The sequence below is a fragment of the Microcebus murinus genome, chromosome 3, assembly GCF_040939455.1.
Source record: "Microcebus murinus isolate Inina chromosome 3, M.murinus_Inina_mat1.0, whole genome shotgun sequence".
Lineage (NCBI taxonomy): Eukaryota > Metazoa > Chordata > Mammalia > Primates > Cheirogaleidae > Microcebus > Microcebus murinus.
In genome coordinates, this window is record NC_134106.1 from 44,401,577 (window position 1) to 44,419,640 (window position 18,064).

General features: G+C 41.2%; 1 long non-coding RNA gene and 1 other non-coding gene across 2 annotated transcripts in view; one reads left to right on the forward strand and one right to left on the reverse strand.

Moving 5' to 3' along the window:
- Positions 1-18,064, forward strand: part of LOC142869960 (uncharacterized) — a 54,031-nt gene that overhangs the window by 15,653 nt on the left and 20,314 nt on the right. The gene's annotated exons all lie outside the window — the stretch shown is intronic.
- Positions 244-347, reverse strand: LOC142870390 (small nucleolar RNA U13). The gene has a single exon (XR_012918793.1). It is a non-coding gene; the product is annotated as a small nucleolar RNA U13 (small nucleolar RNA).

Here is an 18,064-nt window from a genome sequence, read left to right on the forward strand (position 1 = left end):
GACATCAGCCTAGCTTACAGCAACCTCAAACTCCTGGGCTCAAGCAATCCTCCTCTCTCAGCCTCCCGAGTATCTGGGACTACAGGCATGCGCCACCATGCCCGGCTAATTTTTTCTATATATATTAGTTGACCAATTAATTTCTTTCTATTTATAGTAGAGACAGGGTCTGGGTCTTGCTCTTGCTCAGGCTGGTTTCGTTCTCTTAATTTTTAATTATTAATTTTTTTTTCTTTTTCTTCATGTCAGACGGGTAATGTGCCAATGTCATAACAAGGTTTAAGAGAAGCACATCTCAAGCATGTGCGTGAAAACACAATCATCATGTTTATGAACTACAAAAGGATCAAAAATTTTTTTTATTTTAATTTTTTTCTAGAGATGAGGTCTCATTATGTTGCCCACACTGACGTGCAGTAGCTATTCACAGGCATAATCACTAAACACTGCACCCTCTAACTCCTGGCCTCAAACAATCCTCACACCTCAGTCTCCTGAGTAACTGAGACTACAGGCCCAGTTAACATGCCTGGCTTCTCTCAATTGGTTGATCAAACCAAGCCTTTTCATTCTGCAAGAGCACTTACTCTTTATTCTAACCTAATAATTGAACTAAGAATTTAGATTTACTCTAGGTGCAATGAAGGTACGTATACAAGTTTCTAGTTGGAAAAGTGACATAATTGGATTTAAACTTTCAAAACATCTCTCCTGACTGAATGGAGAATAGAGTGTGTGAGGGTAAGAATGGAAGTAGGGAGACTAATTAGGAGGCTAGTTTAGTAACCCAATGAACAACGAAAATGCTTGTATCAGGAGGGTAATAGGCCAGATATCGAGAAGTGGTCAGATATGAGAAATATCGAGGTAGAGCTAAAAAGATTTGATGATAGAATGTAAGACGAGAGAAAGAGATTTCTGTCTTTGGTAATAGTGTGGGTGGTAGAGTCAATTCACTGAGATAGGGAAAATAGTGGGTAGGACCAAATTTGGAAGAAATCAATCATGAGTTCCATATTGGCCATGTTACATTTGCCTACAAGATCCTAAGTGGGCTGGGCGCGGTGGCTCACGCCTGTAATCCTAGCACTCTGGGAGGCCGAGGCGGGCAGATTGCTTGAGGTCAGGAGTTCGAAACCACCCTGAGCAAGACTGAGACCATCTCTACTATAAATAGAAACAAGCAGAGTAGTGCAGCGGAAGCGTGCTGGGCCCATAAATAGAAACAAATTAATTGGCCAACTAAAATATATATAGAAAAGATTAGCCAGGCATGGTGGTGCATGCCTGTAGTCCCAGCTACTCGGGAGGCTGAGGTAGGAGGATTGTTTGAGCCCAGGAGTTTGAGGTTGCTGTGAGCTAGACTGACACCACGGCGCTCACTCTAGCCTGGGCAACAAAGTGAGACTCTGTCTCAAAAAAATAAAAATGAAAATAAATAAAAAAATAAAAGATCCTAAGTGAAGGCCAGGTGCTGTGGCTCACGCTGATAATCCTAGCACTCTAGGAGGCTGAGGTGGGAGGATTACTTAAGCTCAGGAGTTCAAGACCAGCCTGAGCAATAGCGAGATCCCAACTCTACTAAGAATAGAAAAATTAGCATGGAGGCAGTGGTGCACACTTGTAGTCCGAGCTACTTGGGAGGCTCAGGCAGGAGGATCGCTTGAGCCCAGGAGTTTGAGGTTGCAGTGAGCTATGATAATGCCACTGCAATCTAGCCTGAATGACAGAGCAAGACTCTGTCTCAAAAAAAAAGAAGAGAAGGCCGGGCGCGGTGGCTCAAGCCTGTAATCCTAGCTCTCTGGGAGGCCGAGGCGGGGCGGATTGCTCAAGGTCAGGAGTTCAAAACCAGCCTGAGCAAGAGCGAGACCCCGTCTCTACTATAAATAGAAAGAAACTAATTGGCCAACTGATATATATATAAAAAAAAATTAGCCGGGCATGGTGGCGCATGCCTGTAGTCCCAGCTACTCGGGAGGCTGAGACAGAAGGATCGCTCGAGCCCAGGAGTTTGAGGTTGCTGTGAGCTAGGTTGACGCCACGGCACTCACACTAGCCTGGGCAACAAAGCGAGACTCTGTCTCAAAAAAAAAAAAATAAATAAATAAAAAATAAAAATAAAAAATAAAAAAAGAAGAGAAAAAAAAATGATCCAAAGTGAAGATTGCAGAAGGTTTTTGGATATCAGTTTCTAGTATTAATAGTAGGAACTGGACTAGTGTTATAAATTTAGAAGTTGGCAACATATAGATAGTATTACATTTAACTTTTTTTTTTTTTTTGAGACAGAGTTTCACTCTGTTGCCTGGGCTAGAGTGCTGTGGCATCAGCCTAGCTCACAGCAACCTCAAACTGCTGGGTTCAAGCAATCCTCCTGCCTCAGCCTCTCGAGTAGCTGGAACTACGGGCATGAACTACCATGCCCGGCTAATTTTTTCTCTATATATTTTTAGCTGGCCAATTAATTTCTTTCTATTTATAGTTGAGATGGGTCTCACTCTTGCTCAGGCTGGTCTCGAATTCCTGAGCTCAAGGGATTCTCCCACCTTGGCCTCCAGGAGTGCTAGGATTACAGGTGTGAACCACCACGCCCTGCCAGTGCCAAAGATTTTCACTAGAGACTGGTCATGTAGGCACCATCTGCCTACAACATTCCAAACTTCCAGAAGGACAGCAGGTGTTCAGCATAAACCACACTGTTCATACAAACAGTCTAGGCATAGTAGCACATTGTTATCAGGGAGCAATGGGAACACTCTTGAAATCCGATTTCCCATTTGTTAGCCAAGGAACCCCTTCTAAAAATACCAGTCTCGGGCCTTCTATGTTAACTCTTTTCTGCACAGAGTGGAAACGTGGAAGCTAGGAAAGGAGAACATTTCCAGGGAGACATACTGCTGATGAATCAATGAATGGAGTAAGATAAGGACCAAAGTCTCCAATGGTTTTGGCAATATAGAGGTCATTGGTGACCTTGAGATCCACACTTTCAGAGGTAGGATGGTCTAGGGAAGCTGGACTGGAGAGGATTCAAGAGTGACTTGTTGATGAGAGAGTGGAGATGCATGTAAAGACAGGATATTTCAAAAAGTCTTCCTGTAAGGGGAAGCAAAAAAAGAAGAGGTAACTTAAAGAGGAGATAAGTCAAGAAAAGTTGTGCTTTTTTGTTTCTCTCTCTCTCTTTTAAGAGATGAGAGATTCTAGCACATGTTTGGGATCAGAATAAGACATTAAAAAGGGAGAGATGATGATGTGGAAAGAGAGGGATTAGATCCAAAAAGCAGGAGTAAATGATGGGAAGAGGAACATTTCCTCCACTGAAACTGGAGGGAAGAAGAAGAAAATGTGCAGGTGTAGGTAAAACTGTGGATTTGGGAATCAAAAGATGAGCAACTTCCCATAGTTTCTATTTTCTCAGAGAAGTAGGTAACATCCTCTGTTGAGAGCAGAGGGTTGTGGAAAATATGTGGAAGGTGTGAGGAAAAAATAGAAAGTTGGGAATTTGTAGAGTCAGGAAGAAAATGATTTGGGGATGAGGTGGCTCACGCCTGTAATCCTAGCACTCTGGGAGGCCGAGGCGGGAGGATTGTTTGAGCTCAGGAGTTCGAGACTGGCCTGAGCAAAAGGGAGACTCCGTCTCTACCAAAAATAGAAAAAATTAGCCAGCCATGGTGGTGCGTGCCTGTAGTTCCAGCTACTTGGGAGGCTGAGGTAGGAGGATTGCTTGAGCTCAGGAGTTTGAGGTTGCTGTGAGGTAGGCTGAGGCCATGACACGTTAGCCTGGGCAACAGAGTGAGACTCTGTCTAAAAAAAAAAAAGAAAAGAAAAGAATTTGGGAAAGAGGCTGTATAAGATGGCAAACTGGCAGGAGAGAGGTCATGCTAGGGTGGACTATGGGATTATTTTTTAAATGTTTTATTAATGAGAGGCAATAATTTGAATTTATATCATTGGAATGTTTTGACCTCTACCAAGATCTACTTTAAAAGGAGAATATATTGAGTAGCAGTTAAAAATAGAATGAAATGATTGGGCCTTCAATGAAATAGTTCTTTATTAGTGCAAATCACTTGTGCATAATGATTTCATTCTCAAATTACTCTAGTACTGAACAATTGAAACTCAATCACCCCCAGCCTAACACATACACAAACTAGACCTCTAGCATTACACTACAACTTCCCCCATCAAACAAAACAGGAAGAGTGGTTATGTTGTTATGTTTTGCTGATAGTGTTAGATGGTCTGTCATGTAGAATTTCCGTTACATTCTACATATCAAGTTGGTATTCTCTGTGACAGTTCTTGATGTATATGTTTTCAACACTGTCATGACAAGAGTGTCTTTCCATTTTCACAGAAATGTCTCATGAAAACAAGACATAAAATATATTTAATAGAAGTTTCAAGAATTTGCTATCTGAAGGATATATTTTTAGTGCATTTTCTGACTGTCATATTTGCTAACCTCCAGCTGCAGCACTTGTCTCGGAGGACTGCCTTGCCCCGCCCATTTATCCCATTATTACTTTCAGTTGTGAGATAAACATGTTCTTTATAAAAAAAAAAAAATTGGTTCCTGTAAATAAAGAAATATCCAAATAGCTATTTTAGTCTCTCAGTTAATCTCAAGTTAAATCAGAGAAAAGATTCAGCATGTAAAAAACATTCAGGCTGGGCACAGTAGTTCACACCTATAATCCTACCACTCTGGGAGGCTGAGGCGGGCAAATCGCTTGAGGTCAGGGGTTCGAAACCAGCCTGAGCAAGAGCAAGACCCCATCTCTACTATAAAAGAGAAAGAAATAAACTGGCCAACTAATATATATAGAAAAAATTAGCCAGGCGTGGTGGCACATGCTTGTAGTCTCAGCTACTCGGGAGGCTGAGGCAGAAGGATTGCTTGAGCCCAGGAGTTTGAGGTTGCTGTGAGCTAGGCTGATGCCATGCACTCTAGCCCAGAAACAGAGCAAGACTCTGTCTCAAAAAAAATAAAAAAAAATTTTTAAATGCCCTTTCTAGACACAATTAATGCAGTGCTATTAATTTTTTACTTGTATAAATTTTGTAATATATATCTTTTCATGTATTTCCAAAGTTTTTTTTTTTTTTTTTTTTTGAGACAAGAGTCTCACTTGGTCACCCAATTAGAGTGCCATAGCATCAGCCTAGCTCACAGCAACCTCAAATTCCTGGGCTCAAGTAATCCTCCTGCCTCGGCCTCCCAAGTAGCTGGGACTACAGGTGCATACCACCGTGCCTGGCTAACTTTTTCTATTTGTGTTTTTCTTTCTTTAACTTCTGTATTCAATGGCAGCAATATTTTTTCTATTTTTAGTAGAGACGGGGTCTTGTTCTTGCTCAAGCTGGTCTCAAACTCCTAAGCACAAGTGATCCTCCTGCCTCAGACTCCCACAGTGCTAAAATTACCGGCATGAGCCACTGCATTCTGTCATAGGATCCACAGCTTTTATCTGATTTTCAAAGAGATCTGTGATCATAAAAGGATTTAAAACCACTTGACCAGAGTTGGGGGCCTTAGTAAAAGAGAAGATGAGCAGGATTGTGTGTGATTTGGCAAGTGGCAGGTCACTGGTAATCTTAAAGAAAAAATTGATTCTGAAAACTGAAGAAAGCAGAAGCCTATCCCCAGGAACTAAAGAGTGAATAGGTGGAGAGGACGTGGAGGTAGCTAATATAGACTTTTTCTTTCAGAAATGTATCAGTGAATAATTTAAAGAACAGTAGGAGCCGCGGAAGGGTTTTTGTTTTTGTTTCTGTTTTGGATAGGAGACACTTGAGAATATTTACAGAGAAAGAGGTGAAAAGGGGGGTGATTAATAGAGGAAGTAGGTGGGCAAGTGTCTGCATATTCTAGGCTCATGCTGTGGCAGCAACTCCAAAACATTAATGACTTAACCACATAAAAGATTATTTCCTGCAAATGCGAACTCGAGTGTAGATTGCTTTCCACTGCGCTGAGACTCATTAATCCAAGCCGCTTCAATCTCCGGGCTCTCTGTTCATGACTGAAGGGGAAGGGAGTGACGTATAGGGATCCCACCGCCACTGCTTTGCAGTGACACCTGTTACTTCCACTCAGGTTTCACAAGTGAGAACTAGTCACATGGCCATGCTTAACTGGGGGGAGGGGCAGGCAAGTGTAGAAGAAATATGAAAAGGGATTTGGTGAGTACATAATTATATCTGCTACATAAGAGAGATAAGAAAAAACCAAAATACATTCTGGGAAGTTGGAAGTGTTATAGTTCTTGAATATTCCCAAATCATCCCACAAAAATGGTAGAGTAACTTGGATAGCAAAATCTCAAACCCACAAACAACAAGTTTGGATAGCAAGGGGTGAGCCTTCCAATATACACACTTGGGGACACATCGTGATAACAATAAGATCCATGGGAGGAGGGAGAGGGAGCCCAAACAAAACAAAACACCAAATTACCGAAAGATGCCCCCAAGAAGAAGGAGTCCTACTTAGCATGTGAAATCTTAGGGGGTTCATCTGAGAGTAGGAGTCAAAATTAGGAGAAGCTTTAGGGCTCTATTTTACAGGTGAACATAAGGGAAGTATGGGAAGATTACATGGTTTTAGAATGTTCTGCCCTTTTGGAGACAGTGCTAGAATGGTCTAGACCTGTGGTCCCCAACCCCCAGGCCACGGACTGGTACCACCCCTGACCTGTTAGGAACCAGGCTGCACAACAGGTGGTGAGTGGGCAGGTGAGCAAGCAGAGCTCCATCTGTATTTACAGCCGCTCCCCATTGCTCAAGTCACGGCATAAGTTCCACCTCCTGTCAGATCAGTGGTGGCATTAGATTCTCATTGGAACATGGACCCTAACCCTACTGTAAACTGCAATGCGAGGGATCTAGGTTGCGCACTCCTTATGAGAATCTAATGCCTGGTGATCTGAGGTGGAGCTGAGGCGGTGATGCTAGCGCTGGGGAGCGGCTGCAAATACAGATTATCAATAGCAGAGAGCTCTGACTGCACAATACATGTAATGTGCTTGAATCATCCTGAAACCATCCACCCGCCAACTCCAGTCAGTGGAAAAATTGTCTTCCATGAAACCGATCCCTGTGCCAGAAATGTTGGGGATCACTGATCTGGACAGTATATATTCTCAGAACCTGCCTCAGCACCCTTGCAGTAATCAAGCCCTGCATAGGAGAGAAGCTGCTAGGACAAGACATCCAATAGGCCCCATTTTATCACCACTACAAATAGTAAATTAATCAGAGAAACTCCAAATCTGAAAATTCATCCCCGACTCTATTTTCCGTAATAACTACATTCAGCAGCATTGTCCAAGTTCATATTTCAGAGGATTTGCAATGAGACTACCTGGCACCATTAAGATCCTTGAACAATAAAATGTAGTCAACACAGAGACCCTCTCTCTCATTGTCAAATTTCCAGGGAAAATTAAAGTCTAGAGATTAAAACCTCATACAAATTAAGCCTAAAGAAATTAAATTCATTTGCCCTTGAGATTTAGACTTCAAAGAAATTAATGTTTGGAATTCATCCTCTCCATATTTTACTCAGTCTTAATTAAAGTTGTGATCACAATATATTTACTTACGGAACTAGGATGATTGAATCTCAACAGGTTTTTCCATGATCACCCCAGCAGGGACAAGGGAATGTAACAAAATGTACCTGGCTCTTAAAATTTTTGCCCAGACATAGTACATAGCTCTTCCACTTACCTTGCCTCTATTCACATTCCTTTGGCCAAGGCATGCCAAATGGACTTCTAACTTCAAAGGGGACATAGAAAGGTAATGTTGCCTTTGGGTGCCAAGCTCTTGCTCCTTCAATGCTACAATGAGAGTGAGTTTTGTCTGAGTTTTTCAGAAGCAACTAATGTTGCTTGTGAAATATCTTGTGAGCCAATAATTTTAGTTATTGGCTACATGCTGCTGTGGCTACTTTCAACTATAGAATAGTTTAATTCAATGTTTCCCAAACTGGTCCAATCAAAAGAATCTCAGAGGTGTTTATTAAAAATACTGATTCCTGAGATAGGTTTCGTGGCATGTACTATAATTCCAGGTACTAGCGAGGAGGCTGAGGTGGGAGGATCTCTTGAGTTTAGGAGTTCAAGGCTGTAGTGTGTAATGATTGTGCCTGTGAATAGCCACTGCACTCTAGCCTGGGCAACATAGTAAGACCCTGTCTCTAAAAATAAAATACTTATTCCTATGTCCTATTCCTACAGAAGTGATTCAGTAGATATGGGGTAAGGCTCAATCTTTAAAAATATAGATTCTCTGTTTAAAAAAATACCCTCTGTTAGGCCAAGGAAACCTCTCTCCCGGCATAGTTTTATTATTGTTGTTGTTGTTTTTAACAGACTTTATATTTTAGAGCCATTTTAGGGTCACAAAAAAATTGAGTGGAAAATACAGAGGGGTCCCCTTATCCCCCATATATGCACTACCTCTCCCACCATCAACATCTCCCACAACAGTGGCACATTTGTTACAATTGATGAACTTACACTGACACATAATTATCACCCAAAGTCCACAGTTTATGCTAGGGCTCACTCTTGGTGTTATACAGTCTACGGGTTTGGACAAATGTGCAATGGCATGTATCCACCATTATATTACCATACAGCATAATTTCACTGCTCTAAAAATCCTCCATGCTGTGCTTATAGATCCCTCCCTCCCCTTTATCCCCTGGAAACCACTGATCGTTTTACTGTCTCCATAGTTCTGACTTTTCCAGAGTGTCCTATGATTGGACTGTAGTATACAGTCTTTTCAGATTGGCTTCTTTCACTTCATAATGTGCATTTAAGTTTCCTTCATGTCTTTTCATGACTTGATAGCTCACTTCTTCTTTTTATTTATTTATTTATTTTTAGCGTATTATGGGGGTATAAGTGTTAAGGTTAGATATATTGCCCATGCCCCCTTCCCCCCTCGAGTAAGAGCTTCAAGCGTGTCCATCCCCCAAATGTTGCACATCTTACTCGTTGTGGTTGTATATACCCATCCCTTCCTCTCCCCTCCCACCCTCCTGACACCTGAAAAATGTTATTCCTATGAGTCCACTTAGGTGTTGGTCCGTTAATACCACTTTGCTGGTGAGTATAGGTGGTGCTGGTTTTTCCATTCTTGAGATACTTCACTTAGTAGAATGGGTTCCAGCTGTATCCAGGAATATACAAGAGGTGCTATATCACCATTGTTTCTTAAAGCTGAATAGTATTCCATGGTATACATATACCACATTGTATTAATCCACTCATGAATTCATGGGCACTTGGGTTGTTTCCACAGCTTTGCAATTGCGAATTGTGCTGCTATAAACATTCGAGTGCAGGTGTCTTTTTCATAACGTGACTTTTGATCTTTTGGGTAGATGTCCAGTAGTGGAATTGCTGGATCAAATGGTAGATCGCTTGTATCGCTTTGAGGTATCGCCATATTGCTTTCCACAGAGGTTGAACTAGTTTGCAGTCCCACCAGCAGTGTAGGAGTGTTCCGCTTTCTCCACATCCATGCCAGCATTTGTTGTTTGGGGACTTTTTGATGAAGGCCATTCTCACTGGAGTAAAGTGATATCTCATTGTGGTTTTGATTTGCATTTCCCTGATGATTAGAGAGGTTGAACATTTTTTCATATGTTTGTTGGCCATTATTCTTTCTTCTTTTGAGAAGTTTCTATTCATGTCCTTGGCCAATTTTTTGATAGGGTTGTTTGTTTTTTTCTTGCTGATTTTCCTGAGTTCTAAATAGATTCTTGTTATCAGCCCTTTATCAGATGTGTAGCTTGCAAAAATTTTCTCCCATTCTGTGGGTTGTCTGTTTGCTCTCTTGACAGTTTCTTTGGCTGTGCAGAAGCTTTTTAATTTAATCAGGTCCCATTTGTTTATTTTTGTTGCTGTTGTGATTGCCTTTGGAGTCTTCTTCAAAAATTCTTTGCCTAGGCAATGTCTAGAAGAGTATTTACAACATTTTCCTCTAGAATTCTGATAGATTCACACCTAAGGTTCAAGTCTGTTACCCAGTGTGAGTTGATTTTTGTGAGAGGTGAAAGGTGTGGGTCTTGTTTCAGTCTTCTACATGTGGCTGTCCAGTTTTCCCAGCACCATTTATTGAATAAGGATTCTTTTCCCCAGTGTATGTTTTTGTCTGCTTTGTTGAAGATTAGTTGGCTATATGGATAGCTCACTTCTTTTTTTTTTATTTTTTTATTTTTTTATTTTTTTTGTACTAATACATTCCTAGTATGCAGCTAGCTCACTTCCTTTTAGTGCTGAAAAATATTCCATTCTCTGGATATACCACAGTTTATATATCCATTCACCTATTGAAATATATCTTGTTTTTTTCTCAGTTTTGGCAATTATGAATGAATCAGCAAAACACATACTTTCATTGATTAAAATAAAAAAAAATTATGAATGAAGATGCTATAAACATCCATGCACAAGTTTTTGTGTAGACATAAGTTGTTTTCAACTAATTTGGGTAAATACCAATATCAAGTGCAATTGCTGGATTGTAGGGTAAGAGTATGTATAGTTTTGTAAGAAACTGCCAAACTGTCTTCCAGAGTGCCTGAACCATGGTACACTGCCACCAGCAAGGAATGAGAGTTCCCCTGGATCTACCTCTTCACCAGCATTTGGTGTTACCAATATTTTGGATTTTAGCCATTCTTATAAGTGTGTTGTTTTGATGTTTTAATTTGCAATTCCCTAATGGCATATTCTGTTGAGCATCTTTTCATATGCTTACCTGCCATCTGCACATCTTCTCTGGTGAGATATATGTTCAGGTATTTTGCCCATTTTTAAATTGGTTGTTCATATTCTTATTATTGAGTTTTAAGAGGTGTTTGCAAATTTGGGCAACAGTCTTTTACTGCAAATGTCTTTGTTTTTGTTTTTAGAGGTGAGATCTTGCTATGTTGCCCAGGCTGGTCTCAGACTCCTGAGTTCAAGCAATCCTCCTGCTATGGCCTCCCAAGTAGCTGGGACTATAGTTGCATGCTACCATGTCTAGCTATCATATATGTCTTTTATTAATACAAGTATTTTCTCCCAGTTTGTGGCTTGTCTTCTCATTCTCTTGACAGTGTCTCTTTGTTATTGTATCTAAAAAGTCATTCCTGAATCCAAGGTTATCTGGATTTTCTCCTATATTATCTTCCGGGAGTTTTATAGGTTTGCATTTTACATTAAGGCCTACAAGTTAATTTTTGTGAAAGGTGTAATGTCTATGTCTAGATTCTCTCTCTCTCTCTTTTGTTTTTTTTTTTTTTGCTTGTGGATATGCAGTTGTTCTAGCAACATTTTAGTTGAAAAGACTGTCTTTTCTCCATTGTCTTGTCTTTGTTGCTTTATCAAAAATCAGTTGACTATATTTATATGGGTCTATTTCTGGTTTCTCTTTTCTGTTCCATTGATCTATTTGTTTATTCTTTTGCCAATACTGTCTGTCTTGATCCTTGCAGCTTTATAGTACAGTCTGAAATTGGGTAGTGTCAATCCTCTGACCTTGTCCCTCTCCTTCAATATTGTCTTGGCTATTCTGGGTCTTTTGTGTCTCCAAATTCTAGACTTTAGAATCATTTTGTTGATATTCACAAAACTTGCTCAAATTTTGATTGGGATTGCATTAAATCTATAGATCACGTTGGGAAGAACTGACATCTTGATAATATTGAGTTTTCCTGCTCATTACAATGGTGCATCTTTCCATTTATTTAGTTCTGCTTAGGTTTTTTTCTTTTTGTATTTTTATATTGATATATAATAGTTGTACATATTTTGGGGGTACATGTGATATTTTGGAACCTGTATACAATGTGTAATGATCAAATCAGGGTAATTTGGGATATCCATCATGTCAAACATTTATCTTTTCATTGTTTTGGGAACAATTCTTCTCTTCTAGTTCTTTTCAAATATACTATAAATTATTGTTAACTATAATTTCCGACTGTACTATCGAATATTTGAACTTATTCCTTCTCTCTCATTGTCTTTTTGTACTCCTTAACCAACCTCTCTTCATCCCCCCCTCTAGTTCTTAGACTTTTTTCATCAGAGTTTTGTAGTTTTTCTTATATAGATTTTTTTTTTTTTGAGACATAGTCTCACTCTGTTGCCTGGGCTAGAGTGCTGTGGCATCAGCCTAGCTCACAGCAGCCTCAAACTCCTGGGCTCAAGCAATCCTACTGCTTCAGCCTCCCAACATGCTGGGACTACAGGCAAGCACCATCATGCCTGGCTAATTTTTTATATATATACTTTTAGTTGTCCAGCTAATTTCTTTATATTTTTTTAGTCTCACTCTTGTTCAGGCTGGTCTTGAACTCCTGAGCTCAAATGATCCATCCAACTCAGCCTCCCAGAGTGCTTGGATTACAGGTATGAGCCTCCACTTCTGGCCTCTTATATAGATCTTGTACATGTTTTAGCTTTACACCTAAGCACTCCAATTTTGGGGGTGCTAATGTAATGGTATTGTGTTCTAATTTCAAATTCCACTTGTTCATTGCTGGTATATAGAAAAGTGATTGACTTTTGTATATTAACTTTATACTCTGAAATCTTGCTATAATTGCTTATTAGTTCCGGAAGGCTTTTTGTTTATTCTTTCATATTTTCTACATAGACAATCGTGTCATCCATGAAAAATATAGTTTTATTTCTTTCTTCTCAATTTTGATACCTTTTATTTCCCTTTCTTGTCTTATTGCATTAGCTAGGACTTCCAATATGATGTTGAGAAGGAGTGGTGAGAGGCAACATCCTTGCCTTGTTCCTGACCTTAGCAGAAAGCTTCTAGTTTCTCACCATTAAGTATAATATTATCTGTAGATTTTTTATGGATGTTCTTTATCAAATTAAGGAAGTTTCCCTCTATTTGTGGTTTCCTGAGACTAACATAGGTTTTTTTCATCTTGTTACATTTTTTTTCACCAAGATAATCATTGTCAGCAGACTCCAAAACTGCTGTTCATGTTTCTAAAGCCTGTACCCATAGGACTCTAAAGTCTAGTGAGGGTCAATACTTTTGCCAGGTGTTCCATAAGACACAATGTTTCCTCTTCTTTTGAATTTTGTAAACTTCCCAGGCATGTTCCTATGGGGTATAGGAAATTACTACATGTCCTTCAACAACCACTAAGTTGCCAGTAATTCTTAGAGTATTTTCTACTCCTGAGTCTGTGGATGTCGCGCCCGCCTCGCCAGCAAGGAAGATGCGGCAACCGGAGTTCTTCTGACAGTGCTTTAATGGGGTTCCCTTTAGGCTTACATGATACGGAAGACGCCGAGGCGTTCTCGGCGGCTGCTTATAAAGGCAGTAAGTACACTGGGCATTGTCTGATTGGATAAGGCACTTGGAAGGGAGGAGACAAACTCTGCACATGCGCTGAGCACTTGTTTGTCAGACTAACAGCAGGGTGTGACCAGGAAGCGGGCGCCATCTTGGAATGGCGTTGCTACCGCGCCCCACATCTCCCCCTATTTTATTAATTAAATGAGAACTGAGCAACCGTTTAGCAAGGATGCAGAGCCTCACTTACCCAACAACAACCACCTTACCTCGTGCAATGAGCAAAACTCTGAGATGTGCAAAGGCTGGTTGTGGGACTGGGGACATGCCTTCTCTGGTGCAAAGGCCATGTCTGCCAAATGCCTGGGGGTAGGAGCGGGTGCAACCCAAACCTAGGCTAACCCTTAAGCATGGTCAACCACACCTGTGTAGACTGTCCCAGTTCAAGCGCAGCAAATGCCTGTGCCAATACCACATGGTCCCTCCGTCTCTGGGCCTGCAGCCTACAGATGCACCACAGTCCGCCAACAGCCGCAACGATCAGCAAAACGGCCAGGGCTGCAAGACCGGACCATTCCTTCAGATGATGGGTGGCTTGTTGAATCCATGCTGTCAGTCCTGTGGCAAGGCTCAGATCCACACGAATGGAGTTCACGTGCACGATGGCCAGTCTCAGGTCTCTGAGTGAGGAATCAAACTGTTCAGACCAGTTGCCTGTTAGATGCCTAGACAGCTGTTTAGAAAGATTAGCGGCAAAGGTAAAGTTCTCATAGAGCACAGAAGTGACACAGAGGCCGGTCATTCTCCACTCACAACCCAGCTGCACAAGCTTCCAAAGAGTGTCCACCTGGTCCTATACTAAATCCACTCGCTGATTCAGGCTTGAGTGTCGAGGGCTGCGGCTACTCCAGCAGATAGATTGTTGAGAGCCTGAGCAGTATGAATCGCAGCTGTGATCCCAAAATCTCTGCGAGATCTAAACAGAGTCATAGAGCTAGGAGCTTCAACAGGAACAGGAATGTATCAGTAGTCAAGCAGGCATCTCCTCTGTCTTCTGTCCTGTCCTTTCCTTTGTCATTTTTATTTTTGGTACCTTTACGTCTCTTTCTCTCCCTTTTCTCTTTTCTTTCTCTCCCTTTTCTCTTTTCTTTCTCTCCCTTTTTCTTCTTTCTCTCCCTTTTTCTTCTTTCTCTCCCTTTTTCTTCTTTCTCTCCCTTTTTCTCCTTTCTCTCCCTTTTTCTCCTTTCTCTTTCTCTCCCTTTTTCTCCTTTCTCTTTCTCTCCCTTTTTTCCTTTCTCCTTTCTTCTTTCTCTCCCTTTGCAGGTCGGGCTGCGCTATCCCTCCCTGCATTTTCCTTTTTTGAGCTCTATATTCCTTTTTTCCACCTTTTACCGCGGTACCTCCCTTACTGCTTCTCTCTGAGCTTGCTTCTTGCAAGTCACTCAGTGCACTTTGGCTAGCTGCTACGCGCGGGCCTGAAGTCTCATCATACAGGCATTTCATGATAATAGGCCACAAAAAGTGCCGCAGCAGAATATTACCCATTTTTTGGAAGCAGGGGAGTTTTGGCCATCCCACACGTCAGTTCTGAACTCTACCTCTTCCGAGGTCGTCTTCCGCTGGTGCCTCACAGTTGTTTCAGTTCCCGGGTTTCGGCACCACTTGTCGCGCCCGCCTCGCCAGCAAGGAAGACGCGGCAACTGGAGTTCTTCTGACAGTGCTTTAATGGGGTTCCCTTTAGACTTACATGATACGGAAGACGCCGAGGCGTTCTCAGCAGCTGCTTATAAAGGCAGTAAGTACACTGGGCATTGTCTGATTGGATAAGGCACTTGGAAGGGAGGAGACAAACTCTGCACATGCGCTGAGCACTTGTTTGTCAGACTAACAGCAGGGTGTGACCAGGAAGCGGGCGCCATCTTGGAATGGCGTTGCTACCGCGCCCCACATGTGGACAAGCCAAGAGCATTAGTTCCTTTAATTTTGTCCTTCAATGCTTATACACTGTTGGTGGAACTGGAAATTAGTACAATCTCTATGGAAAACAGTATGAAGATTCCTCAGTTCCTCAAAGAACTAAAAGTAGACCTACCATTCCATCCAGCAATCTTACTGCTGAGTATCTGCCCAAAGGAAAAGAAGTCATAATATCAAAAAGATGCCTGTACCTGAATGTTTATCACAACACAATTCACGATTGCAGAGATATGGAATCAACGTAAAGTGCCCATCAACTGATGAGTAGATAAAGAAAATGCGGTATGTATGTGTATGTGTGTATACACACACACATAATAGAGTACTCTTGGTCATAAAAAGGAATGAAATAACGTCATTTGAAGCAACTTGGATGGAACTGGAGACCATTATCCTAAGTGAAGGATCTCAGGACTAGAAAAATAAACACCACATGTTCTAAGTAATAAGTGGGAGCTAAAAGATGGCTACACATGGTCATAAAGTGGTATAAAGGACATTGGAAACTAAGAGGGGGTGGAAGGGGGGGGTCAGGATAAAAACTTACCTATCGGGTACAATGGACATTATTCTGGTGACTATTCTAAAAGCCCTGACTTCAGCATCATACAATTCATCCATGTAACAAAAACACTTGTACCTTCTTAATATTCTGAAATAAAAATTATTAAATAAAAAAATTCTGTCCTTTACCCTGAAAGCCACTAACAATTCAAAGTTAGAACTTGTTTTGTTCTCTGAAGGGCATCTAGAATTCGGCTTGTGGTTTAAAAGCAATACCTAAAACGATGTAATCCTGCCACCATCTAGCCTTTGTGAGTGCACAGTGTTTGCCTTTTGGCCTCACCTTCCAGAGGATGCAGAGACTACTAACAGGTTATGCGCCTAAACTGAGGATCTTACAGCCTCCAATCCTTTGCCGAGGGCTGCCTCTAGACTAAGCCACCATAAACTGCAGTCCCTCCCTGTGGTTAGACCATCATGTGCTCTGAAGCTTATAGCCTCTTTCCCAGACTGCAGCTATTAAAAGACCATACGACTGCCAAGCTCAAAACATTCTGCCCACACACTTAAAGTCCACTCACACCTCTAAATTTATATAGATCCTCTAAACTCCAAGTTTTAGTTTTGATTTCTCAATATTCCTCAACATCCATCCAATTGGAGGTCTTCGGACTTGAGAGTTACACTCTCTTGCCACGCTTCAGGTTTCCCCACGCCCTACAGGGGCAGAGGTTTCCTCCTGTGCACCCTATGGCCAGGAAAGGAGCCGTGAAGTCCAGGCTATGTGGACAGTCTACAGGATAGTCGAGGCTGTTGGTTTATTCTATGGAAATTTACCAGTCAAGCGAGTCACTCCACTTCCCCTAAGGTAGAGTGAGTGCAAAGGCAGAGATGCCAAGGATTACATTCCCTTGTTCCTGCTACATGGGAAGAAACAGAGCACAGAGGAAGCGTTCTCTGCTGGCAGAGCAGCCTCTACCTTCTAAGTGAGGTAAGAGGAAAACTTGTGTCCTAAGAATATTTCAGGCAATGAAAGTTTTGAGAATGTGACTGAGGAAGGCAGAAGTGGTTTAGAATAGCTATTGTGAGCAATGGAATAAGGAGTCAAGGAGAAATGAGTTTTTTTTAAAAAAAAATTCCTGAGTATCCATGGTATTCTAGAGTTAGAATCCAACTAGATCCAGGAAGTAATCAAGGCTTGAAGCTATCCAGGAGCTGGGATTAAAAAAGTGAACCACGGAAGGGCCTAGTATCAACCAGAGAGGGAGAAAGCCAGGATGACCACAGTGAGCAGGCTGCACTGAGAACAAGTGAAACCAAATGGAACAGTGATACTAACTGGCTAACATTTAGCACGTACTTAATATGTGGCAGGTTTATGTGGCTTATCTCTGTTAGCCTTCAGAGGAAGTCTATGAGGAATTTAGGGCATAGAGGGATTAAGTAACTTGCCCTGATCACTCAGCCAGTGAAGGGCGGGGTCAGGATTTAAACCCAGGCTGTTTGACCCTAAAACCTGAAGCCTTAACCACAACACTACTAGTTGAGGGTTGATGGGATTCGAGTTACTCTGATGACAAATACCAGGTTCAGTAGAAGGGGACAAAACAAGAGGTTATGGCTGAAGATGGGCATTGATAAAATCCTGGAGGTTGAGCAGATTTCATATCCAAGGAAGGTGGTTGGTAAATCAATAAGGCTGAGAAAATGTCAGATCAGGCTGTGAAAAGGTCATGGACAGGGATGTTGACGTTATCTAGGATAATATAGTTGGAGAGAAAGGGTACATAAATTTCCTGGAGCTATCTAGGAAAATAAGGGATATCCCCAAGGCTGGTAGACAAATTTGATAGGGAAGAGAAGAGGGTAGTGTCAGTATTTGCCTTCAATTTCAAAAGAGACTATGTAATCCATGATAACCTCTCATACGCTCAACTTTGAGTGCATAGCCCTTTTTCTTTAATTTTAATTTTAGTTTTTTTATCTTTCCATTTCACAGAGGAACATCCCTTTTTTATTTTACTTAGGAGAAAAGAAAAGAAAGAAAGGCAGGCTAAAAGACATGTCACATTGTTAATAATCATGGCTGGTTGTAACAAAGTAAAATGAAAAGTCTCAATAAATTGTTAAATCTTTGTTGCTTGGCTTGCCTCATTTTAACACTGAGAATCAAGCTCTTAAATGTCTAAGTAATCACTTATGAGAATATATAGTACATAATATAATATTTTTATTCCTAGAATAA